We start from the raw sequence: 26272 nt of genomic DNA, 5'->3' as shown, positions 1-26272 counted from the left end.
ATTATGTGAATGAGGTCATACCAATGTAGGGTGGGTCCTAAGCCTAACTCTTCTTAGTTATAAAAGGAGCAGAATACACACAGACTCAAACAGGTGAAAAGGAAGACAGACAAAGAAGACAGATGCTTCTAGAAGGCCAGGAACACAAATGATTGCTGGCATCTACTAGAAGCTGAGGTAGACAAGGAAGGACCTCCCACTACAGCCATGCCCTGAATTCGAACGACCACCTGCTAAACTGTGAGAAAATAAATTTCTGTTCTTTAAAGCCATCCAGTTGTGTTATTTTTTGTTATGGAGGGACTAGGTAACTAACACACATAAGACCCGTTCTTATAAGTTCAGCCCAGTGCAGAATAATTTTCTTCCCTCCTTGGTCTAGACCACCCGAACCTGCTCTTTCCCTATCAGTGTCCTTTGCTTTCACCTAAGAGCTATGACAGAGTCAGCTTGATGCTGATGCATTGAAATTTCAATTTATTTTTTATTTATGATTACTATTAATTCCGGTATTTTCTACAGTTTTCAATGGAGACAGTCCTATAATCTATGAATAGCAGTTATACTTTTTCTCTTTTTGTACTAGCTTACACTTCCGGTGTTCAATGTTTAATAAAAGTAATGATAGAAGCACCCTTATTTTATTGTTTATTAATTTTAAAGAGAATGTCCCACACGTCACCATGAACTATCATGCTAGTTGTAGTTTTCCACGTTCGGGAACTCCTTTTCTGTTCCATATTTGCTCCTAGTCCTTATCTCTCCATGTGATTGGATTTTATCAACCTGCTTTGCCCCCATCTCTTGAGGTGAGCATATGTCTTCTCTTCTTTCACCTATGCATGTGGTGAATGAAATTACTAAATCTTTAACGTTCACTCAAATTTGTATGCCTACATGATCATGGCATGTTACGTGGTTTATACTTTGCTGGATTTCCTTTGCTGGCATCTTACGTAGAGTTTTGCATCTCAGTTACTGAGTGTGCTTGTCCTCTAACTCTTCTTCTACCATCCTTCTCTAATTTGTTATCATTTTTAAACTAGCCTTAAGGATCAAGTTAGGGGAGTATCTCATGGTTTTCTAATCTCTGTTGACTATGTACAAGATTAAAATGACTGTTTCTTGCATGTTTGCTGGAACCTGACTGGAAACGATCTAGGTCTGCCGTTTTCTTTTTAGGGAGATCTTGAACTACTGACCCATTTTATTTAGTGGTTAAAGGCATCTTCTGGTGCTAATTTACTTAGAAAAAATTCTGATGCATGTTCTAGGTTGCTCGAATCTCATCTTCAAATATTGATTATCAGGGCTTGTAGCCTCATGCAAGGCAATTCATCAATCCCAGATTTCCCCAAAGTCAGGCTCTGCAACTCTTCCCGGTACCAAATTCCCTCATTTAAGACTTATTTGCAAAGAGACAACAGTATGCTATCTACGCGGTTGTTTATCCGCAACTTTCTTGAGTCCATAATGTGAGGATACAGTCTTCTAATACTTTTTTTGTAATTGTTCTCTTTCTTATTTTTTTTTTTTGCTTTTTTCACTGCCAATAACCTCCCCGCCCCGTCTAGTAGTTTTAAAGTTGTGCGTTTCAGGTTCAAGTCTGTAATCCAACTGAGCTTCTGTGTGTGCTGCATGTGTACATCAAAAGAACACGCTTCTAGAAGCAGAAAGCAGGCAGTGCGACTGTTGGGTGGTTGGCGGGGGAGGGGGAGGGGAGCTGCTGCTCAGAGAGGGCTCCCAAGGGAGGCACGAGATGCCGGGCTGCCCACTGCAAGCCCACAGGCTCCAAGGAGGAGGAACCTGAGTGCGCCATGAGCCTTTTGAGACAGGCCCAAGCCCACCCAGCCGGGTGCTAACCTCGCATCCGCCAGGCTTGCAGGTTCCACCAGGACTAGGGAAGCCTAAGGCCAAGGAGGGCAAGGTCTAGGGTCTGGACCTGAGAACTGGTTCTGCCACTTGTGATCGCAGCGCTTATGCTGGAAAGGAGGGCAGAAAGCATATCGCAACGTGTGTCCGGACGATGACCCAGAACGGGGGAGTTGTGGTCACCCACGGACTCTGGGTCTGCATATGGAGGCCCCCAGGGTGCAATTCCAGGAGCAGAAGGCAAAGCCACAGAGGCCAAAGTGCACCTCGCCGATGCTTCCCAGGGGCATTGCCCCAAATATGGGGAGCAGTCCCTCCTCTGGGCTAGGGACTTTGTTTCCTCCATTGTCATCCCTGACTGTGAGCAGACTCTAGTCTATGCAGACTAATGAGGAGTTATCAAAATGAGCTCCAAACTCCAGATTTGAGTTAAGGATCATAAATTAACACAGAGAAATACGACTTTAGCAATATGTGACTGTTTGAAGCCCAAGTTGCCTTAAAACACGGAATTTCAGTCTTTCAGCTCCTCTGCTAATCTAGTGACTAAGAACAGGATCTCACTGGAGCTCAAAGATGTGGGGCACTGGGAATACTCTGGGTCTGTCTGCTCACGGCTGATTGCCTGATCCCAGTTTTATTATACAGCTTAAATACAGACCAGAAGAGGAGTTTGGGGCTTGACACCTGACGTCTTAACACCAGTTCCTGTTTCTTGAGGAAGGAAGAGGTAAAATAAATCAGCGTTTACTGTGTCCTTCTCCATCCCCGGAAGTCTTCATGAAGACCCTCTCAGGTAAGGATTGACAGGGAGTGGCTTGGTTTACTATTTGACTTTGTCCTTCAGTCACTTTGTTTATGTCCTGCATGTAAACTATTATGCATTGACAGAAGCATTCTAATTCTTATGCAGAAGGACTAGACCTGCTGCAGAATGACTATATTGTGCCTCCCTTGGGCACCCCTGTCTGCGCAGCACCCCCCACCCCCAACTGCCCAACCGCCTCTCTCCTGGCATTCTGCTTCTAGAAGCATGTTCTTTTGATGCAGAGATGCAGCACACACAGAATCCCAGCTGGATTACAGACTTGAACCTGAAGACCTTATGCAGAATGACTATTTATGAACCCCTAAGCTTTTTTTTTTTTAAGCTTAGTACTAAAGCAGGTACTTACTCCTCAGAGAAGGCCCTGGGGGAGGTTGATACATGCATTCCCCAGTGCTCCTGCTGCTCTAGAAGTGCCTGAAATGCCTCTCTGGGAAAGGCCTTCAGATTAGGCTCATGGCCCACGTGGGAATTCAGGCCTATTTTTCTGTTAGAACATCTCATTTCGCTCTGAAAATTTTATTATCCAGTTTATTCACCAGACATGAGTACAGACATCTCATATTTTCAAAATAATCCCATTCTCTAATACTAATTTGCCACCAAGAGTATATTCCAAAGTGTTTCCAATAGGCTAGCAAGTCTATCCAAAGAGGGGAGTCCTGCGCCATGTTGTGCAGTGACAGCAGGGTTGGCGTAATATGTTTACCCAGATACCTACCACTTTTTAAAAAATTTTTATTGTGCTTTATTTGAAACTTTACAAAGCAAATTACTTTCTTGTTCAGCCATTTATACACAATTGGTTTGTGACATTGGTGGCAATATTCATGATGTGTCAATATTCTCTTCTATGCTCCAGTTCCCCGTTCCCATCCGCCATGATTCCTGTTCCATCCTGCCCTCTTTTCTGTGCTTTTGGGCAGGTTTTGCACCTTTGGTCTCATACACACGATTGAACTAAGAAACACTTTCTTCACGTGTGTTATTGTTTGTTTTATAGACCTGTCTAATCTTTGGCTGAACGGCAAACTTCAGAAGGTACTTTCGACTTTGTTGCTTTCCATAATTCCTGAAATTCCAAGTCTACCACCTGAAGAACTTCCTTAGTGTTTCATTTAGAACAAGTCTGGTGGCGATGAATTCTCTTAAGCGTCCTTCACCTGAGAATGTCAATATTTTTCCTTTACTCATGAAGGAAATAACAGCCTATAGAACACTGGGTTAATGTTTCTTTTCTTTCAGTGTTGAAAAAATGTTGTTTTCACAGCCTTTTGGCCTCCATGGCTTCTGATGATGAATACAGAGTCATTCCAATGGTTTCTCCTGTGTGAAATGAGTTGTTTTCTCTCTAGCTTCTTTGAAGATATTTTCTTGGTCCTTGTTATTCCACAATTGACAGTGAGGCATTTGGGTGTAAAATTATGTGAGTTTAACTTGTTGGAGTTTGCATAGCTTCTTGAATCTGTAAGTTTATGTCTTTCAACAAATTGGGAAAGTGTTGAGCCAGTATTTCTTCAGATATTTTTTTCTACACTATATATTTTCTCTACACCTTATGGAATTCCAATAAATAAATGTTAGGTATTTTTGGATTTTTTTGAGGCTCTGTTCATTTTTTTTTCAATATTTGTCCTCTGTTTTCAGATTGGATATTTTCAATTGAACTATTTTCATCTCATTGATCCTTTTGTCTGTCAACAGCATTCCGCTGGTCAAGTGAATTTTTTATCTCTATTTTTCCTGTCTAAAATTTTCATTTGTGAATGGTTTCTATGTATTTTTCTATTTTTCTAAGGTGTGACTGTTACTTCTTTGAGCATGGTTAAAGTAGCTTTTTAAAGTTTTTGTCTATGATTCTAAGACTATGTCTTACTTCAATCTTACAGAAAATGTTGATGTTGTTTGTTTTAGCAATCACTTGACCCAGTTATGTTCAGGCTGCATGTTCTTTCCCAACTTCTGGATGCTGTGGCTCAGATGTCAGTTCAGATTTTGAAGACTTTGCAATGATATTTGGATGTAATCTATGGGAGTGTCACTCAGTCTGGGACCTTGTTGGTGTTCTAACCCATAATGCAGTTCTCAAAGGATTGATCTACTTCTTGGGGTCAGAGGAAAGCATATGCAACTATGGGAGTGGAGGGGGGTATGAAAAACAACTTTATGGTATCCCTCTCTTGAGCCACCTGGTCTCTGTCTCTCTGAGGCTCTCTGATGTCTGAGCAGCTACCTTCCTGGTCCACTGGCAAGAATGTTGGGCTTTAATCTCTTCATTCTGCCGTGCAATTAAGTGACTGGGTCTGCCTATGAGGCCAAATAACGGTAAGATGGAGAAAATGTAACAGAGATTCCTCTATATTATTTCGTCCTTATATACTTAGGTCAGAGAGAAGGCACACTGTTTCTGGTGATACTTCCAAATGGGTATGGAGAAAAAGGCATTAACAGGTCGATAGCTGCATACTAGGTGTTATGGATTAAACTCTGTCTTCCCAAAATGTATATATCAGCTTGACTAGGCCATGCTTCCCAGTATTGTGCGATTATCCACCATTTTGTCAGCTGATGTGATTTTCCAATGTATTGTAAATCCTACCTCTATGATGTTAATGAGCGAAAATTTGAAGCAGTTATGTTAAGGAGGCCGGGCTCAATCTACAAGATTAAGTTGTGTTTTAAGTCAGTCTCTTTTGAGATATAAAAGAGAAAAGAGCAGAGAGACGGGGGACCTCAGTACCACCAAGAAAGAAGTGTCAGGAGCAGTGCATCCTTTGGACCTAGGATCCCTGTGCTGAGAACCTTCTTGTCCAGGGGAAGACTGGTGACAAAGACCTTCCCCTAGGAGTGACAGAGAGAAAAAGTCTTCCCCTGGAATTGGCACCCTGAATTTGGACTTATAAAGCCTCCTGGACTGTGAGGGAATAATTTTCTTTGTTAAAGTCATCCGTTTGTGGTATTTCTGTTACAGGAGCACTAGATAGCTAAGACACTAGGTACCAGGAGATGTACATTTCCCAGCTCTTTCACTCCCAGGGACACTATGACTAAGTAGCCATTGCCATAAATCCATGTGAGCAGACTATTCTGATTACTGCTTTGACTCTACTGTCTGTTATGGTAACCACACCCACCTTGTCTTTGTTCATTGAGTGCCACCACTTGGCTGTTACCACCATGGGGTCCAGTCAACTGCATTGTAGTTAGGTGTCTTAATTCAGTTAGGGCAGTTCTCACTGTGGACTCTTACTTACATAAAATAGCAACCACAGAAGTCTTCAATAATGCTGGGGCTTGCTGCACAAATTTGTACCTCACTGCTATGGTAAAAAGAGAGCCCTCTGGGCACTCCGTGTGTGGGTCTGTGGGTCCAGCCTAATAAATCCATTCTAACCTGCCAGTTTCCCTCAGCCTTTGGTTACCTTCTCCTACAGTATACAATGGCAGATCTGCCATTTCCACTTGATTTATTGTAGGCCACCACTTAATCCATGCTTCAGTAAACCAACCAAATAAACTATGAGATCCTTTTCTAACCTCTGAAGCTGAAACACTGAATGAAGAATCTATGCTTCCTGGGTCTATATCAATAAACTTAGACTAATCCACCTTTATGTTGCTTGCACCGTTATCCCACACCCATAATAGCCATTCCCACACATATTCACCAGGTTTCTGTATATATATATTAGAAAAATCAAGTAGTTCTTTTGGAGTTTAGCATACCTTCTCCTGGGTCACACTTCATAGTTCACCTTTTGGGGCTTGTTGGGACTGAAGTCTAGGTATAGGTCTAGAAGCAAAAATGGGCAGTGGCAGTGGGATGTTCAGCCGTGTCTTATAAGACATCTGCCTAAGGTGATGCCCCAGGCAATGCCCCAGATACCACCCCAGGAGATAACTCAAACAAGACACTTCAGGCACAGCTGGGGTAATCTCATCAGATGGAGGTGGAAGGGATAATTGTTTTACTGGGAAGGGTGCCTTAGCGGCAGAGTTAGAGAATCTCTTCAGATGGGAGTAAGAGGTCTGGTTCTGTTAGGAAGAGCGATTCAATAGAAATTGGAGGTTCATTGTCCCCCGCTTCCTGACTGTCTGCCCATATGTCCTCATCCTGAGTTTCAGGATCCCATTTCTTCCCAATCAGTGCCCTCACTCTAACTTCAGACACCATTTGAGGCTGGATATTCAACTAGCGCTTTAATTCAGTCACTCTTATGATAAGAATCTGAGTTTATTTTTGGCAGCATTAGCCTTGTTACTATAAGAAATATGGTTTTCTTTCTGGGCACAAGTGGCAGCTTTCAGATCTTGTATGTGGTGCTTCAGCTTTGAGCCCATTTCTTTCATTCACCAGTGTGGCTAGCAAAAGCAGGACTAACCAAGCAGCTTCCTTATTATTCTTATTCTGACAAAATTATAGAAAAGTATCAAATATGTAATCAGGCAGAGCCTTGTCTCTCACAAATATTTGATCCAGTGGTAGTAGTATTTTGCGTATTTCTATTGTCACCTCCCACCATGGATTAGCAATAGCCTGTTTACTACTGGAGACAGTCATCAGTGCCTTTAAGACTAGCCAGACTTGAGAATCAATTCAGAAAACTCATCCTTAAGATTTGGTTCCTCTAGAACCACAGTAGGTACCAAATGTCTTAGCCTGGGATCTCTAGAGATGCAAAACTAGTGAAGAGAATATATATATATATATATATATATATATATATATATATATGGAAACCCTAGTCGCATAATGGTTAATAGCTATAGCTGCTAACCAAAAGGTTAGCAGTTCGAATCCACCAGGCGCTCCTTGGGAACTCTGTGGGGCAGTTCTACTTTGTCCTGTAGGGTCACTATGAGTTGGAAACGACTCGATGGCAATGGGTATATATATATATACACACACACATACACGCATACATATGTTAGTTGTGGCTGTTAGATGCCATCGATCCTGTGTAAAACAGAATGAAACACCACCTGATCCTGAACCATCCTCACAATCATTGCTATGTTTGAGCCCATTCTTGCAGCCATTGTGTCAGTTCATGTTGTTGAGCGCCTTCCTCTTTTTTTCTGACCCTCAGCTTTTCCAAGCATGATGAGCCTCTCCTGGGACAGGTCCCTCCTGAAAATATGTCCAAGGCACGTGAGACGAAGTCTCGCCATCCTTGCTTCTAAGGTGCATTCTTGGTGTACTTCTTCCAAGATGGTTTTGTTTATTCTTCTGGCAGTCCATGGTATATTCAGTATTCTTTGCCAACACCATATTTTAAATGAATCAGTTCTTCGGTTTTCCGTATTCATTGTCTAACTTGCTCAAGCATGTGAGGTGATAGAAAATATCATGGCTTTGCTCAGGCACACCTTAGTCCTCAAAGTGACATCTTTCTTTCTCAACACTTTAAGGAGGTCTTTTGCAACAGATTTGCCCAATGCAATACATTGTTTGAATTCTTGACTGCTGCTTCTGTGGGCATTGATTATGGATTCAAGTTAAATGAAATGCTTGATGACTTCAGTATTTTCTCTGTTTATCATGGTGTTGCTTACTGGTCCAGTTGTGAGAATTTTTGTTTTCTTTATGTTGAGGTGTAATCCATAGTGAAGGCTGTAGTGGTTGCTCTTCATCAGCAACTGCTTCAAGTCCTCTTTACTTTCAGCAAGCAAGGTCGTATCAGCTGCATATCATAGGTTGTTAGTGAATCTTTCTCCAAAACTAATGCCATGTTCTTGTTCTTCGAGACCAGCTTCTCAGAATGTTTGCTCAGCATACAGATTGAGTAAGTATGGTGAAAGGATACCACCATGACACATAACTTTCTGATTTTAAACCACAGAGTATCACCTTGCCCTACTCAAATGACTGCCTCTTGGTCTACGTAGATATTCCGCATGACTACAGTTAAGTGTTCTGGAATTCCCATTCTTTGCTAAGCTATCCATAATTTGTCATGAGCCACACAGTTGAGTGTGCTTGTATAGGAAACAAAAATAGGTAAACATCTTACTGATATTCTCTACTTTCAGCCAAGATCCATCAGACATCAGAAATGATATCCCACATTCCATGTCTTCCTCTGAATCCAGCTTGAATTTTTGGTAGTTGCCTATCTGTGTACTGCTGCAACTGTTTTTAAATTATATTCAGCAAAATTTTTCTTGCGTGGGATGTTAATGACATTGCTCGATAATTTCCGCATTGCGTTGGACCACCTCTCTTTGAAATGGGTACACATGTAGATCTCTTTCAGTCATTTGGTCAGGTAGCTGTCTTCCAAATATATTGGAATAGTCAAGTGAGCGCCTCCAGCACTGCGTCCCTGTGTTGAAACATCTCATTTGGTACTCCATCAGTTCCTGGAGCCGTGTTTTTTGCCAATGCCTTCAGTGCAGGTTGGAGTTCTTCCTTCAGTACCATCAGCTCTTGATCCAATGCTACCTCCTGAAATGGTTGAATGTCGACCAATTCTTTTTGGTGTATTGAGTCTGTGTATTCCTTCCGTCTTCTTTTGATGTTTCCTGTGTTGTTCGATATTTTCCCCATAGAATCCTTCCTTCAGTATTGCACCTAGAGGCTTGAATATTTCCTTCAGTTCTTTCAGCTTGAGAAATGCCAGGTGTTTTCTTCCCTTTTGGTTTTCTAACTCCAGATCTGTTCACATTATTATTATCATACTTTGTCTTCTCCAGCTTCGCTTTCAGGTATTCTGTTGAGCTCTTTTACTTTATTTTTCCTTCCATTCTCTTTAGCTACTGTACATTCAAGAGCAAGATTCAGAGTCTCTTGTGACATCCTCTTTGGTCTTTTCTTTCTTTCCTGTCTTTCTAATGACTTTTTGTTTTTTTCATATATGATGTCCTTGCTATCATCCCACAACTAATCTGGTCTTCGATCATTAGTGTGCAGTGCATCAAATCTATTCTTGAGATGGTCTCTAAATTCAGGTTTGATATACTCAAGGGCATACTTTGACTCATGGACTTGTTTTAATTTTCTTCAGCTTCTACTTGAACGTGAATATGAGCAACTGATCATCTGTTCTGCGGTCAGCCCCTGGCCTGATTCTGACTCATGATATTGACCTTCTCCATCATCACCTTCCACAAATTTGATTCCTATCTATTCTGCCTGGAATAGTTCATGAGTATAGTCACCATTTATGTTCCTGACGAAAGGTATGTGCAATGAATAAGTCATTGGTCTTGCCAAATTCTATCATGTAAGCTTCATTGTCATTTCTATCATCAATACCTTATTTTCCAACTGCTGATTTGTCTGCTTTGTTTTCAACTTCGCATCCTAATTACGTAATTATCAGTACATCTTGATTGATTAATGCATCACGTTTGATCAGTTTCAAACTGCGGAACTTGGTAAAAACCTTCAACTTCTTCATCTTTCACATTCATGATTTGTGTGTAAATTTGAATAATAGTCTTATTAACTGGTCTTCCTAGTAGGCCTGTGGATATTATCCTATTGTTCGTAGTGTTCTACTTCAGAAAAGATCTTGAAATGTTCTTTTTATCGATGAATATGATGCCGTTCTCTTCAGTATCTCAATCCTGGCATAGTAGAACATATCATTGTCTACTTTAAAATGTCCAAAACCAAGCTATTTCAGCTCACTAATGCCTTGGATTACTGACCTTTATGCATTCCATTTCATTTTTGATGACTTCCAATTTCCCTAGATTCATACTTCCTTCATTCCACATTCTGATTATTAAAGGATATTTGCATCAGTTTCTTCTCATTATGAGTTGTGCCCATCAGGAAACGTCATTAAACTGGGATCTACTTTGAGGAGGTAGCTCTTCCCCACTTGTATTTTGAGTGCCTTCCAACCTAAGGGGTTATCCTCTGTCATTCAGTCAGACAGTGTTCCAGTACTATTCGTAAGATTTCACTGGCCAGTTTTTTTTAGAAATAGATCACTAGGTCCTTTTTCCTAGTCTGTCTAAATCCAGAGCTCCACTCAAACCAGTCTACCATGGGTGAACCTGGTGGTATTTGAAATACCGGTGGCATAGCTTCTAACATCACAGCAACATGCAAGCCACCACAGTACAACAAACTGACAGAAGAGTGGTGGGAGTTAAAAATAAGAAGAACCAAAAAGAGTGCTTCTTCCATGTCTGCTGATTTAGAGGAACCATGAAAAATTGTCAAGTGAAGAGTGATTCAGAGGAAAACATGGGTAGAATGTGACCTAATTTCCATAAAAACAAACAAATGAATGTACTTACATGTGTCCAAGCAAAAAGAAGTGTGTAAAAGGGTACATATGTATCTTTGGACACTGGACACTTTGGGGGAGCAGGTACAATATAATTATGTGGGGATGGCTCTTATTATAACTTCTGTATACAAATCTCTGTTGTTAAATGTGTTATAAGAATGTAACATCTTTTAAAGTTTAATAACATCATACGTGTATGTGTGTGTATTTGAAACATTTTTTTTTTTTGACTATTTTATATATGTGTTTTTTAGTTATCTAGTGTGGCTATAGCAGAGATTCCACAAGTGGATGCCTTTAACAAACAGAAACTTATTCTCTCACAGTTTAAGAAGCAAGAAGTTTGAAGTCAGGACACCAGCTCTAGGAGAAAGCTTTCTCTCTTTGTGGCTCTGGGGGAAAGTCCTTGTCATCCATCTTCCCCTGGCCTAGGAAATTCTCAGTGCGTGGACGCTGGGTCAAAAGGACCTGCTCCACTCCAGGCACTTCTTCCTTGGTGGTATGAGGTCCCTCTCATTTCTGCTCACTTTTCTCTTTGTATCTCAAAAGAGACTGACTCAAGACTCACCCTTATCCTGTAGATTGTGTCCTCCCTCATTAACCTAACTGTCTCTAATCCCGCCTCATTAACATCACAGAGGTTAGAATTTACAACACATAAGTAATCACATCAGATCACAAAATGCAGGACAACCACACAATACTGGGAATCATGGCCTGGCCAGGTTGACACACATTTTGGGGGACACTATTCAATCCATAACAATACAGAAAACACTGTCTTCAATGCCAGATTCAGAGACTTTTATCCATTTGTGAAGGGCAAACACAGAAACTGAACAAAATTCAGACCAGCGAATTATTGCTTGCTCTTGTAACTAATGAATTCTTCTGGTCTCTGTACCTGGAAATGGCCAAAAAGAATTCTGTGAGGATTAATTCAGTTATTGCTAAAACATCTACTGCATTTGCATGTCTACAGGTAAGGAAGAATGCTTGACACTGTCTGTGATTCATTAAGTAACACAGGGACCCTTAGACTATTGTTCTCCTTCTCTGATATGTCACTATCACCTTCTCCCCTTGTTGCTCTCCTGAAAAACCCACACTTGTATATTCTAGGCTTTTATCCAGGATTGAATTTGCAGGAAGTTAAAGATATATCTTTGAAAGATAAAGAAGACTTTGGCCACATTGTCTTTAGACAGTCGAACTTCCCAGCCAACCTCTGTGCAGGATGGGAATTCACAATCCCTCCTACTCAGTACCTCTGAGCAGGACGGGATTTCTGTTTCATTGTCAGGAGAAGGCGGAATTCACCCCTCTTCAGAAAACTTACTTTCCTTTGCCTCAAACTGTCCCTCTCAGGATCTGTCACGGTCACTCTGAGAAATTCACATGGGCAGCCTGTATGGAAGTGCCCATCCTAGAGGCCCTGCCCTCCCTTCCTTGCTCCGTAGGGCTTCCTCTGACACTTGGGGTCGCATCTCCCAGGGAGTACACACCTCTGGCACTTCCAGGGATTCCAGGCCCTGGGATACTGTGGATGGGACTTGGAACTCAATCTGTTTCTTCCCATCCTCACCTTTGGTTATCTGTGTTCTGTCTTCACCAGATTTAGGAGGCCTTGTCTTCTCTTTGCTCGTTTCATCTCAGTCAGGCTTTTCTATTCCAACTCTCTGATCTCAGAACAGATCAGGTTAGACCACAGAAAAGAGAAAGACCAAGCAAACATCACTGATCTGTGCAGAAGCTGCTGGGAAGGGATTCGATTCTCATTGGTTTAGGGTTTTATGCCCACTGCTCACCGGCAGGCAGGTTCCCCCCAGAGTCTGGCTTCTGTCTGCTACCTTGTACTACAAAGAACTCAGTGACCAGCCCACCTTCACAATCACACCTCCCTTAGAGCTATCTTTGCAGAGGCTCTTTCTCAGACTTCCATGTCCCACTGAAATCCTATTTCTCTTTCCTTACAGACATTATGCTCATTCTCAGGGCCCTGAGACCTCATCTGCAGGTAAGTCTTGTCCTCTTCTCTCCTTGGCGGGGGAAGCTTTTGAGTGGGCCTCATGTCTTCGGACAGCTATCCTGGGGCTTCTTCCACCCTGGTGCCGTAGGGCTGCATCTCTCTTTGTACTAGAGGGGGCGTGGAAGGGGCACAAGGCTAAAAGAGGATGGATTTTCCAGGTGAGGTGAGTTTAAGAAGCTTGAATGAACTTCTTCCCTGAAGGGTGCATATTTTGCAGTCCAGACATCCTGCTTCTCTCAGTCTAAGAGTCCTAGCACGTCTTCAGGTGCTTTCTCCTTTGACCCTGAGGCCATGCCTGCAATCTCTGCAGCCAGGCCTCCCACATGTGTAGCAGCACCAGTAGGTGTGGTAGATTCTTCAGCCCCTGTCTCCTCCTCCAGATGCTCCTGGAGGTGCCTGGCTCTTCTTGCCAGGACTCCAGGATGCTGACCAGGGACTCAGTGTTGGTTAAAGGATGTCGGCCAGTGACCACGTGTCCTCATTTCCTTTGAAGGCTTAGGCTAGTTGCCTGGGCAGAAGACAGCCAAGGTCAGTCTGAGCCTAGACACCTAGTGACCTGTGACACTGCAGCGAGTGACAGGTGTTAATTTCCATGCTCAGGTATCCGCAGGTGGCGGATTCAGAGTGGTCGGAGGAGAAGTGTAACTAGAGATCACACACTCATGAGGGCACGGGCCCAAGGTCAGGGAAAATAGCTGAGGTCGTGGAGCTCTAGCGGAGCCAGTCTAGGGCACAGGTCTCCCTCCTGTATGTGGCAAAGAGGCGATCCATGTGCCGCCTTCTGCAGACTCTGGACTTCTGGGGCCCTGGTTGTCCGGATTTCGGCCTTGTCTTCGGAGAAGTGACGTGCATGCAGTGTGCCACCGGGGGCTGTGGCCCAGCAGAAGCAAAATCTTGACAATGGGGGCTTCAGTTGACTTTGCCTGTGCTCTCCTTTGGCTGAGTGACATCGTGTGTTTCCTAGCAGGTGAAGGCATTCGTGGAGAGAGGCGGTTTCCGTGCGTGCAGGCAAAGTGTGTGCTGAGATGAGTCGCTGGAGACTGGGGTGGACTCTTCAGACCCAGGATAGGCCTCTGGCAGGTATATGTCAATGTTTTCTGCCCATGGCACTCACCCGGATATTTGCATACAATGTTATCAGTGGAATTAGTAGTCTCCAGAGAGGCTGCCACATGTCAGCAAGCTTCACCTGGCCAGGTCCGCCCAGGATGTAGCTCCCCAATCAATCACTACTCTCTAGACCTTCCAGATAGACTAGCAGATCTTCTCTGCCCATGGGCAACCAGTAGAGCCAGAGGCCTTCTCTCTTTGCTCTTTCGTCTCTAGGCATTCTATCAGGCATTCCAAGCTGTGAAGTGCCTGGGAGGAGAAGGAAGAGATTTCAGAGAATGAACACATACAGAGAGACAGGCAAGAGACGGTGAGTGGGGATGTCTTGCCTACTGATATCCTCAGGAAAGTGGGAAAATTGGACCCTGGCCTGCTATGACAATGCCCTGAAGCAGTCCGCACCAGGGGCTCCCTTGTGCCTGCATAGCCTTTCCCAGGGTGTGCTCAAATCCTGTGGCCACTAGGTGTCCTGGGTCACAATGGAGGGCCCTGTGTCATCTGCCTGTTGGGCTGGATCTCTGCCATTGGCTGAGTCTTGTCACCAGGCCCATCATAAGCTCTGCCCACTCTTCCTGTGGGGGGACTGTCTCCATGGTGATGGCAAAGAAGCCTGAGTTCCGCCCACCTGGCCTTGACTTCACCTACCTGGCCTGCTGACCCTCACTCAGACCTCTGTGTTGATCAAAATGAATGTCCGCCAGTGGCCAGGTGTCAGCATCTGGGATAAAGGATTGGGGACCTTGCCTGGGGCAGAAGGCAGCCTAGGTCTGTGGGTACCTGGAAGTCTTGTGACTTCTGCCGCTGCTGCCAGTGACAGATGGTGACTCCCACACTCACATATCCCCTGGTGGCAGAAGGATAGTGATGGGCGGAGAAACATGGCTCCGGAGCACACTTTAAATGCGGCACCAGCCAAAGGCCAGGGCAAGGAGTGGACGTCGTGGAGCTTAATTGCAAGCCAGTGAAGGGCCCAAGGATTTCTCCTATATGTGGCAAACAGGTCATCCGTGTCCCCACGTCCATAAACCATTGGACTGCAGTGCCAGACTGCCAGGATTTCGGCCTTGCCATTGGAGCCCGTCCACATACGCTGCGTTGCACCGGAGGCGGGGACATGTAGACAGCAAAAATTTGGAAAATGGCATCATCTCTTCAATTTCCCTAGCATTGGCCTTTTTCAGTGGCATGCTTTGTTTCCTAGTAGGATAAGGCACTGACGGAGAAAGGCAGGAGTATGTGTGTAGGAAAGGTGTGTGCCGAAAGGGTGACGACGTTGAGACCACGTTGGGATCTTTAGTCCCAGGAAAGGCCCCTGGCAGGTGTGGGTCAATGTTCTCTGCTCATCCGAGTTGGCGGGGGAGGTTTTCACCAAACAAAGCAGCAGTGGAATTATTCGTAGCCTGAGAGGTTGCATCTGCCCACAAGCTCCACCTGGCCAGGGTCCGCCCCTACTGTATTGCCCATGTCAATCAACAGAAGCTAAGACCTTCCAGAGAGACTACCTGCTATTGTCTACCCACCGGGAAGCGGTCCAGCCAGAAGCCTCCCCCGTTTCATCTCCAGGCTCTCTGTCAGGCCCCTCATACTTGTGATGTGTCTCAGGGGTAGAAGGAAGAGATTTCTCTGAATGAACACATCCAGAGAGGAGCCATAGATGCTGAGGAAGGGCGCCTTGTCTACTGATATCCTAGCGTAAGTGTAAAAGAGGTACCTGCCTGCTGTCCCAGTGTGTCGAACGTGTCCACATCAGGGGTTGGCTACTGTAAAATTATTCCCTGGTGCCCTCGATTTTGTGGCCAAAGACACGAGGGGCCGTTGTGTGTCCATGGGTACAATGGAGGGCTCTGCGGAACGGGCTGGTTAGGCTGGACTTCTCCTATTGGCTCAGTGTTTGTGACTCGTCCCCGTCAGAAGTTCCGCCCAGCCTTCTGGTGGCTGTCTCCATGAGGATTGGGAAAGAAGCCCTAGGCCCCGCACTCGGCCTTCACCTGGCCTACCTGGCCTCTTTACCCTCATCTAGACCGCTCTGTGCATGAAAGAAAGGATGTCGGCCACTGACCAAGCATCCTCATTTCCTTGGAAGTATTAGGCTCCTTGCGTGGGCAGAAGACAGCCAAGGTCAGCCTGAGCCTAGACACCTAGTGACCTGTGACACTGCAGCCAGCGATAGATGTTGATGTCCACGCTCAGGTATCCGCAGTTGACGGATTCAGAGTGGTCAGAGGAGAAGTGTAACTAGAGATCACACACTCATGAGGGCACGGGCCCAAGGTCAGGGAAAATAGCTGAGGTCGTGGAGCTCTAGCGGAGCCAGTCAAGGGCCCAGGCCTCCCTCCTGTACGTGGCAAAGAGGTGTCACCTTCCGCAGAGTATGCTGCCACCCGCAGACTCTGGACTGCTGGGGCCCTGGATGCCCGGATTTCGGCCTTGTGTTTGGAGAAGTGACGTGCATGCAGTGTGCCACCGGGGGCTGTGGCCCAGCAGAAGCAAAATCTTGAAAATGGGAGCTTCAGTTGACTTTGCGTGTTCTCTCCCTTGGCTGAGTGCCATCCTGTGTTTCCTAGCAGGAGAAGGCATTCGTGGAGAAAGGCAGATTCCATGTGTGCAGGCAAAGTGTGTGCTGACATGATGAGACCCTGGAGACCAGGGTGGACTCTTCAGACCCAGGACAGGCCTCTGGCAGGTATGTGTCAATGTTTTCTGCCCGTGGCACTCAACCGGGTATTTGCATACAGTGTCATCAGCAGAATTAGTAGTCTCCGGAGAGGCTACCACATGTCAGCAAGCTTCACCTGGCCAGAGTCCACCCGTGATGTAGCTCCCCAATCAGTCACTACTGTCTAGACCTTCCAGATAGACTAGCAGATCTTCTCTGCCCATGGGCAACCAGTAGAGCCAGAGGCCTTCCCCCTTTGCTCTTTCGTCTCTAGGCTCTCTATCAGGCACTCCAAGCTGTGAAGTGACTCAGGGAGAGAAGGAAGAGATTTCAGAGAATGAACACATACAGAGAGAGAGGCAAGAGATGCTGAGTGGGGATGTCTTGCGTACTGATATCCTCAGGAAAGTGGGAAAATTGGACCCTGGCCTGCTCTGCCAATGCCGTGAAGCAGTCCACTCCAGGGGCTCCCTTGTGCCTGCATAGCCTTTCCCAGGGTGTGCTCAAATCCTGTGGCCACTAGGTGTCCTAGGTCACAATGGAGGACCCTGTGTCATCTGCCTGGCGGACTGGATCTCTGCCATTGGCTGAGTCTTGTCACCAGGCCCATCATAAGCTCTGCCCACTCTTCCGGTGGGGAGACTCTCTCCATGGTGATGGCAAAGAAACCTTAGTCCTGCCCACCTGGCCTTCACTTCACGTACCTGGCCTGCTGACCCTCACTCAGACCTCTGTGTTGATCAAAATGAATGTCCGCCAGTGGCCCGGTGTCAGCGTCTGGTATAAAGGATTCGGGACTGTGCCTGAGGCAGAAGGCAGCCTAGGTCTGCGGGTACCTGGAAGTCTAGTGACTTGTGACGCTGCTGCCAGTGACAAATGGTGACTCCCACACTCACATATCCCCTGGTGGCAGAAGGATAGTGATGGGTGGAGAAACATGGCTCCGGAGCACACGTTCAGTGGGGCACCGGCGAAATGCCAGGGCCAGTAGTGGACGTCGTGGAGCTGTATGGCGAGCCAGTGAAGGGCCTAAGGATTTCTCCGATGAGGCAAAATGCAGATCAAGCCAAGGAACACAAAGATAAAGCAGCTGAAGAAATTAAAAAGGTTACTCAAGAACATAATTAAAAATTTAATAAGCTGTAAGAAACCATAGAGAGACTGCAATCAGAGATTGAGAAGATTAACAATAAAATTACAGTTAGAAAACTCAATAGAAAGTAAGAAGAGCACAATTGAGGAATTGGAAGGCAGAATTACTGAGATTGAAGATCAAACTCTTGGGACTAATATATTTGATGAGAAAGCAGATAAAAGAATTTTAAATGAAGAAATCCAAAGAATCATGTGGGACTTTATCAAGAGAAATAACTATGAGTGATTTCAGTACCAGAACAGGGAGGGCTAACAGAAAATACAAAGGGAACTGTTGAAGATTTGTTGGCAGAAAACTTCCATGATATCATGAAAGATGCTCATCGAATTCCACATAAGGTAGATCTCAAAAGAAAGTGACCGAGACACATAATAATCAAACTTGCCAAAATCAAATATAAAGAGAATTTTAAGAGAGGCTAGGGATAAAGGAAGTCACCAACAAAGGAGAGTAAATAATAAAAAACTTGGACTACTCAGCAGAAATCATGCAGGCAAGAAGGCAAAGGGATGACTTACACAAAATATTGAAGGAAAAAAATTGCCAGCCAGGAATCAAACCATAACCCTGGCCCTCTGGCCCTCTGGCCCTCTGGCCTTAGCCCTCTAACTCTAGCCCCTAAGCCCTGAGCCCCAAAGCCCCTAAGACCCTAAGCCCTTAGGTCCTAACCCCCAAGGCCCTAAACTCTAACCCTAACCCAAACCCTAACGCCTATACCCTAAACTCTACAACCTAAACACCTACACCCCAAAACACTACACATCAAAACCCTACACACTAAACCCTATACTCTAAGCCTCAAACCCTAAACCCAAACCTCAAACCCCAAACCCTAAACCTAACCGTAAACCCTAATACCTAACCCTAACCCCTAACCACCCTAACCCTAATGACCCTAACTCTAACCCTCGAACCCTAACCCTCTAACGCTAACATGAAACCCTAATCCGAAACCTGAACCCTCTAACTCTAACCTCTAGCCCTAACCCTCTAACCCTAGCCCTAATCCTAACCCTAACCTCCAAACCCAACCCCAAACCCTAAACCTCAAATCCCTAGCCCTAAACCTAAGAATGAGCCTAAGCCTAACCCTATCACTTAACTCTAAACCCTAAACCATAACACTTAAAACCCTAACACGCAAAACCCTAACACCCTTAGCCCTAACACATTTAACCCTAACACCCTAAACGCCAAAACCCTAAACACTAACACCCTTAACCCCAACCCCTAACCCCTAAACCCTAAACTTAAACACTAAACCGTCAAACCCTCTAACCCTAATACCCTAAACCCTAACCCCAGCCCCCAGCCTTAAAGCTCACTCTAAGCCTTAAACCTTAAGCCCTAAACCCTAGGCTCTAAGCCCTAAGCCCTAAACTCTAAATCCTAAAACCCTAAACTCTAAGCCCTAAGCCTAACCCTCTAATCCTAAACCCCAAAACCTTACCCCAAACCCCTAAACCTTAAGCCCTAGCCCTAACCCCTAACCCTAATCCTCTAAGCCTAACCCTCTAACCCTAACTCTCTAACCCTAACCACAACACCAACCCCAACCTCTGAACCCTGAAACCCTAACCCCCTAACCCCAAGCTTCTGAACCCTAAGCCTAAACCCTCTAACCCTAAACCCTAACCTTCACCCCCTCACACCCTCACCTTCTCACTCCCTCACTCTATAATCTTCTCACCTCTAACCCCCTCACCCTCTAACCCCTGACCCTCTAACTCCCTCAATCTCTAACCCCCAACCCTCTAGACCCCAACCCTCTAACACCCACCCTCTAACCCCAAACCACATATCCCAAACAAACCCAACACCAACCCCAACCCTAAACCTAACCTCTAACTCCTAAAACCTAACCCAAACCCTAACGACTAAACCCCAAAACCCTAAACCCCAAACTGCAACCCCTAACACCTAACCTGTAACTCCAAACTCTAACTTCAAACCCTAAACCTAACCCTAACACCTAACCCCAACCAAAAAATCCTAACCCTAAACTCTAACCCCAAACCCTAACAACCCTAACCCTAACATCCCTAACCCCAAACCCTAACCGTTTTTGTTAGCAGCCGTAGCACATAACCACTAGCCACCAGGGTTTCCACGAGCAGTCACAGGAATAGACATATGCACATCCGTGTTCACTGCAACATTATTCACAGTAGCAAAAAGATGGGAACAACCTAAGTGCTCGTCCACAGAGGAATGGATAAACAAACTACGGTACATACACACAGTGGAACACTACACGACAATAAAGACCAATGATGAATCTCCGAAACATCTCACACCATGGATGAATCTGGGGCGCATCACACTGACTAAGTCAATCACAAAATGACATATACAGTGAGAGACCACTATCATAAAAACTCATGAAAACATTTACGCACAGAAACAATCCTTGATGTTCACCAGGGAGACGAAGAGTGGGTAGAGAAAAGCCAACTAAACAATAACCAAAAAAACCAAACCCACTGCTGTCGAGTCAATTCCAGCTCATAGCGATCCTACAGGACAGATTAGAACTGCCCCATAGAGTTTCCAAGGAGTGCCTGGTGGATTCGAACTGCAGACCTTTGGTTAGCACCGATGGCTCTTAACCGCTACGCCACCAGGGTTTCCAACCAAACAACAGATCGGTGGTAACTCTGGCGAAGGAAAGACGGTACACAAGACTGGGGAATCAACCTCAGCCTCACTCTAACCCTAACCCTAAACCACTTGTGCCCGAGCCTAGTAACCCCAGCCCTAACCCCAACCCCCAACCACCTAAAACCTATACCCCTAAACCTAACTCCCAAACCTCTAACCCCCAAACCCTAACCCCTAACCCTAATCCTCTAACCCTTCTGCATCTCTGGGCCTCTCGACTCTCCGTCTATTTTCTCCCTCGAAATCGTACTAACACTCAGTGGAATTTTGAAGTTTGAGCTGTGCTTTGCTTCTTGATGTCTCCACCGGTCCCATCAAGGCACTGCATCATTTGCTCTGCTTCACTATTCAGTTCCAAAACCAAGGCTTAGAATCGCCTGACACTGAACTTCAGCGATTCGGTGCAAGGCCGCGAGAGGGCGCGCGCACCGCCGGTTCTGTTCTGCCCACCAGGCCCTCCGAGCACCGGAACCTCCTGGACCTAAGCCGGGACGACCTGGGTACCGCTGCAGTGGCGACAGCAGAAGCTTTTCTTCCCGAGGGACCCAAGGCCCCAGGGCGCTCTCTCAATACTCCCATTAATGCTATGATTATCCTAACCCACTCCTTCTGCGTGACCTAGTGGGTCCTCTACCAGGCCGAGGCTTCAGGACCCGCAGCCCCCCGCCGTGGTCACGTAGAGGAACCTGCAGGGCCGCGCCCTCCCCGCCCAAGCTCTGCCCCTCCATACCCTGATGCCCTGCAGGCCTCTACTAGGTCCCCACCCAGGGGAGAGTTGTCGCCCCGCACAGGTGGGGGGACACGAGGGAACATTCGGAAACCACCCCTAGGCACGAAGCTGACTGCCCGATTGCCGGTATTGAGACCATGTGAGCAGGGCTGCCCCGCCAACTGGAGCCTGCAGGACATCACTCACGTTTGTCAGCTTCTCACCGCCCTCTGGGCTTGGGGTCCCAGAGCAGCCAATCCCCCGGGGGGGGGCGGTCCATCCGCAGGGGCTGGAAGATCGGGTTGGTGCCCATGGCCGGAGCGCTTAAAACCCTTAGAAACCCTCATAAACCGTCAGCTCCAGACCTTCAAATGTCAGCCCGAGAGACACCTAATCTCCAACCTAAAAAAAAAAAAAAAAAAACACACCCGTTGCCATCGAGTCAATTCTGACTCATAGTGACGCTATAGGACAGAGTAGAACTGCCCCACAGTTTCCAAGGAGCGCCTGGTGGATTCAAACTGCCAACCTGGGTAACCACTACGCCACCAGGGTAACCCACTAAACCTACTGCCACCAGGGTAGAGGCTCCAAATCCCGCCAGTGTGAGGAACCCTCAAATCCCCTCAGCACCAGAGACCCCGTCCACAGTGACCGGTACACAGCGCCGCACAAACGTTTAAGTTAACAAACGACCTGGTTGCTCAGGACCCCTTCCTGCTACCCCCACCCCCGCCACCCAGAGGGGGAGCGGGACCTGGCATCCACACTGTTAACAGACACTGAATCGCTGCTGCTTCCACAAGGAGTAGGATCCCCACGCTGCTCCACAGATTCCCAGGACCCCTTCCTTTCCTGGTGGGGCCGCGCCGATGCCCCAGCCCCAAGAGTAGACCGGCCAGGCGCGGGCGCGGGGTGCCTCAGCCTCCCAGGCACAGCGCCCAAAACAATAAGGGGCAGCATGGCCTTGGGCGGGGGATCCCTCTCTCCCCTGTCCGTGGCACCCTACGGAGTCTGGTGGGGGTGGGAGGAGGAATGGGGGCGAGTGCCCCGCCCTCAGTCTGGAATCTCACCCTCCCGGACGAACTCTAGGCCTTGGTTTCCCCTCTGGCAGAGGGAGCAGGTGGGGGGCGGGGTGGGCAGGCCCCCATCCCCCAGCTTGGCCCGCAAACCCGCCCCGGGCAGAGTAGGGACCTGGGCGCAGCCCTGGACACGGCCTTTCTCCCCAAGCCCTTCAAGCCCCCAGGCCCGAGGGCACTCCGCAGCTGGATCCCGTGGCTGGACCCCCCTCCCCCGCTGCAAAGCCATGGGGATGCAAATTTCCCGGACCAGCTGCGTCTCCCGGGCCAGAGGCTCCCTCTCGCAGCCCGTAGAGTGGCTGCATCCGCCCGCCCCCACGCAGCGTCCGCCCCCGAGGATCACTCGGGATGGGGTAAGCTGGAGGGGGCGACGCGAGCTGCTAACCCAACGTCCGGACTCTCCAACCTCTGGAGCCCACGGGATGCTGGGACTGGGACCCGCACTCCTGGTGCCTTCCCTCCACACCTTCGAGGGGCCAGGCTTGTTCAGTCTGGGAGCTGGTCCCTCCACCCAGCTGCCGGAGTTTCATACCTTTCAGAGAACACGGCAGGGAAAGCAGCACGAACAGCATCCTCTCTAAGGCGCGCCATCCGGCCCGGACCCCTCACCACCCGTCCCAGCGCTTCCGGGAGTAACTGGCTAGATGGCGTGGAACATGGCTGCTGGCCCGGCCCAGCGGCCCGGGTGTGGGGCGGGCGTGGGGGGGGTTGGGCCTCCAGAGGGAAGGGTGGGGTCTAGAAGCAAGGAGAATGCCAAGGTGTGCGGGGTGAGGAGACGGGAGACGTCAGGAGAGGGCCCTCTCGCGTGCAGAGTTAAGTATTGGAGGTGCAACGGTTAAGTGCTTGGCTAACTGAAAGGTGGGCCGTTGGAACCCACCAGCTCAAGGGTTGAAAAGATCTGGAGATGGGCTCCCGTAAAGATTCTAACCAAACAAAATCCAAACCAGTTGCTGTTGAATCAATTCCGACTCATAGTGACCCTATAGGGCAGAGCAGAACTGCCCCATAGGGTTTCTAAGACTATAAGTCTTTACAGAAGCAGACTGCCATGTCTTTCTGCAAAGAACCAACTGGTAGATTCGAACTGTCCACCCTTTGGTTAGTGGCCAAGCTCTTAACCACGGGGCCACCAGGGCTGTGCCATAAAGACTGCAACCTAGGAAACCTTGTGAGGCAGTTCTAAGTTGTCATACAGGGTTGATATGAGTCAGAATCTCTTGATGGCACACAACCATGATTGTACTAAGAAAAATTCCTCCAAGCAGCTGTCTACATGACCCCTGAAGCACACATGCATGCACGCTATCAAAGCAGTGCGGCCAAAGACAGGAAATTGGAAAAGAGACATTATAGAGTGGGCAGTGAAAAGGGATTTCTGAGGGACATGCAGCTCAAGCAGAGGAGGTAGCATACAACTAAATGCCCTTCTCCTTCTATTGTTCAATGGTCTTGAGAAAGAATGTGTCCCAGGAATTAACTGTAGCCCAGGATAACTTGAAGACAGCAAATACAGAGGACCAGTCAGGATGCTTCTGCAGTGGTCAGGGTGAGGAGTGATGGTGGTAGTGCAGGTGGGAACAGTGGGCAGGCTTGAGGTGTACTTTGGAGCTTGAGCTGCCAAGAATTGCTGGTGGATCAGATGTATGGGATGAGGGGAACGGAGAATCAAAGGTGACTTCTAGAATTCAGGCTACCATGAGCGCATGGTCACCAGAGCTATTCTCTACCATGTGGAAAACCATGGAGGAACAAACTTGAGAAAATGACCAAACGATTTTTTCTGGACATGTTAGATTTGGATGTCTGAGGTCATCCAAGTGTGAAGAACAGTTCCCAGCTGTGGATACCACTCAGAGGTAGAGTAGTTTTCTGGGTTCTAAGAATTTGGAGATCATCAGCCTATAGCTGATTTGAAAGCCACTGGTGGTGCGATGATTATGCATTTGGGTGCTACCAAAAGGTCTGCAGTTTGAATCTACCAGTCACTCCTTGGAAACCCTGTGGGGAAGCTCTACTCTGTCCTATAGGGTCCCTATGAGTCAGAATCCACTCGACAGCGACTTTTTTGTTTTGTTTTAATACTAAGCTCAGAAAAGTTGTGTGTCAGGGTTGTATTTTTTCACAATACTTATTCAAGCAGTTCGAATCTACCAGCCACTCCTTGGAAACCCTATGGGTCAATTCTACTCTGTCCTTTAGGGTTGCTATGAGATAGAATCGACTCAACAGCAATGAACTTAGTCTTAGAGGAGCCCTTTGTCTGTCAAAGCTGAGAGTTTTACTTCATACTTTTTAAAACTGCCATGTCTCATGTTACGTGGCTACCCTTACAGGAGCATTTTTGGTGCTAACTTGACTTGTTCTTGGTGAAGGGCTCTGTATTCATTTTCTAGGGCTGCCATAGTAAATTACCAAAAACTCAGTGTCTTTAAAAAAACATATAATCCAAACAGTCCAAAAAGCTGGATTATATGAAGAAGAAGGGGCCTCAGGATTGGAGGAAGACTCATTAACAGCCTAGACATGCAGATGACACAACCTTGCTTACTGAAAGTGAAGACGACTTGAAGCACTTACTGATGAGGATCAAAGACTTCAGCCTTCAGTATGGATTACACTTCAACATAAAGAAAACAAAAATCCTCACAACTGGAACAATAAAAAAATCACAGTAAACAGACAAAATACTGAAGTCGTCAAGGATTTCATTTTACTTGGATCCACAATCAACACCCATGGAAGCAGCCGTCAAGAAATCAAACGACATATTTTATTGGACAAATCTGCTACAAAAGACCTCTTTAAAGTGTTAAAAATCGAAGATGTCACTTTGAGGACTAAGGTGTGCCTGAACCAAGCCATGATATTTTCAATCACCTCATGTGCAGCTAAAGCTGGACAATGAATAAGGAAGGCAAAAGAACAGAAACTTGAATTATGTTGTTGGTGAAGAATAATGAATATACCATGGACTGCTAGAAGAATGAACACACCTGTCTTGGAAGAAGTACAGCCAGAATGCTCCTTAGAAAGGTGGGTGGCAAGACTTGGTCTCACGTCCTCTGGACATATTATCAGGAGGAATCAGTCCCTGGAAAAAGACATTGTGCTTGGTAAAGTAGACGGTCAGTGAAAAAGACAAAGATCCTCAATGAGACAGATTGAGACGGTGGCTGCAACAGTGGGCTCAAACATCGCAATGAGAAAGGCCCAGGGCTGGGCACTGTTCCGTTCTGTTGTACACAGGGTCGCTATGAGTTGGAACTGACCCAACAGCACCTAACAACAACATCATAAACTCACTAGATCTCCTGGGGATAGAATGTCATATTCAGTGTAGAATAGATAGAGTTTCTTTGTTTGTTTGTTTACCATATTTACTATCACTTACATTTGATAACTTCCACATTCTGTTGGATCGCTTTTCTTTGGAATGGATACAAACATGCATCTCTTGCAGTCTGTTGGCCAGGTAGCTAGCTTCCAAATTTCTTTGCATAGTGGAGTGGGCATGAACAGTGCTGCATCTGTTCGTTGAACCAACTCAGTGGGTATTCTGTCAGCTCCTGGAGCCTTGTTTTTCACCAGTGCCTTCAGTGTAGCTTGGACTTCTTGCTTCACTACTACCAGTTCTTGATCATATGCCACCTCATGAAATGACTGAAAGTTGACCATTTCTTTTGGTACTGTGACTCTGTGTATTCTTTCCATCTTTTGTGTGTGTGCTTTAAGTGAAACTTTACAAATCAAGTCAGTCTCTCATACAAAAATTAGTATACAGCTTGCTATGTACTCCTAGTTCCTCTCCCACTAATGAGACAGCACACTCCTTCTCTCAGCCCTGTATTCCCCATGTCCATTCAGCCACTTTCTGTCCCCCTCTGCCTTCTCATCTCCCCTCCAAACGGGAGCTGCCCACATAGTC

The 26272-nt window shown here is 46.4% G+C and overlaps 1 long non-coding RNA gene across 4 annotated transcripts in view; it reads left to right on the top strand.

Annotated features, from left to right (window-relative positions):
- Positions 1 to 20831, top strand: part of LOC135230240 (uncharacterized) — a 195603-nt gene extending 174772 nt beyond the window's left edge. For 2 of the 4 annotated variants that reach the window (XR_010320871.1, XR_010320869.1), the window contains 4 exons: positions 2521 to 2668; positions 9706 to 9880; positions 12924 to 12964; positions 13941 to 20831. This is a non-coding gene — a long non-coding RNA (uncharacterized LOC135230240). The remainder of the gene's footprint in view (positions 1 to 2520; positions 2669 to 9705; positions 9881 to 12923; positions 12965 to 13940) is intronic. The other 2 variants (XR_010320870.1, XR_010320872.1) reach the window with 2 other exon arrangements.
- Positions 20832 to 26272: the final 5441 nt, after the last annotated feature.

Source organism: Loxodonta africana, unplaced genomic scaffold, assembly GCF_030014295.1.
Source record: "Loxodonta africana isolate mLoxAfr1 unplaced genomic scaffold, mLoxAfr1.hap2 scaffold_90, whole genome shotgun sequence".
Classification (NCBI taxonomy): domain Eukaryota; kingdom Metazoa; phylum Chordata; class Mammalia; order Proboscidea; family Elephantidae; genus Loxodonta; species Loxodonta africana.
The sequence above is the reverse complement of the archived record's forward strand: the minus strand, read 5'-3'. Positions and strand labels throughout refer to the sequence as shown.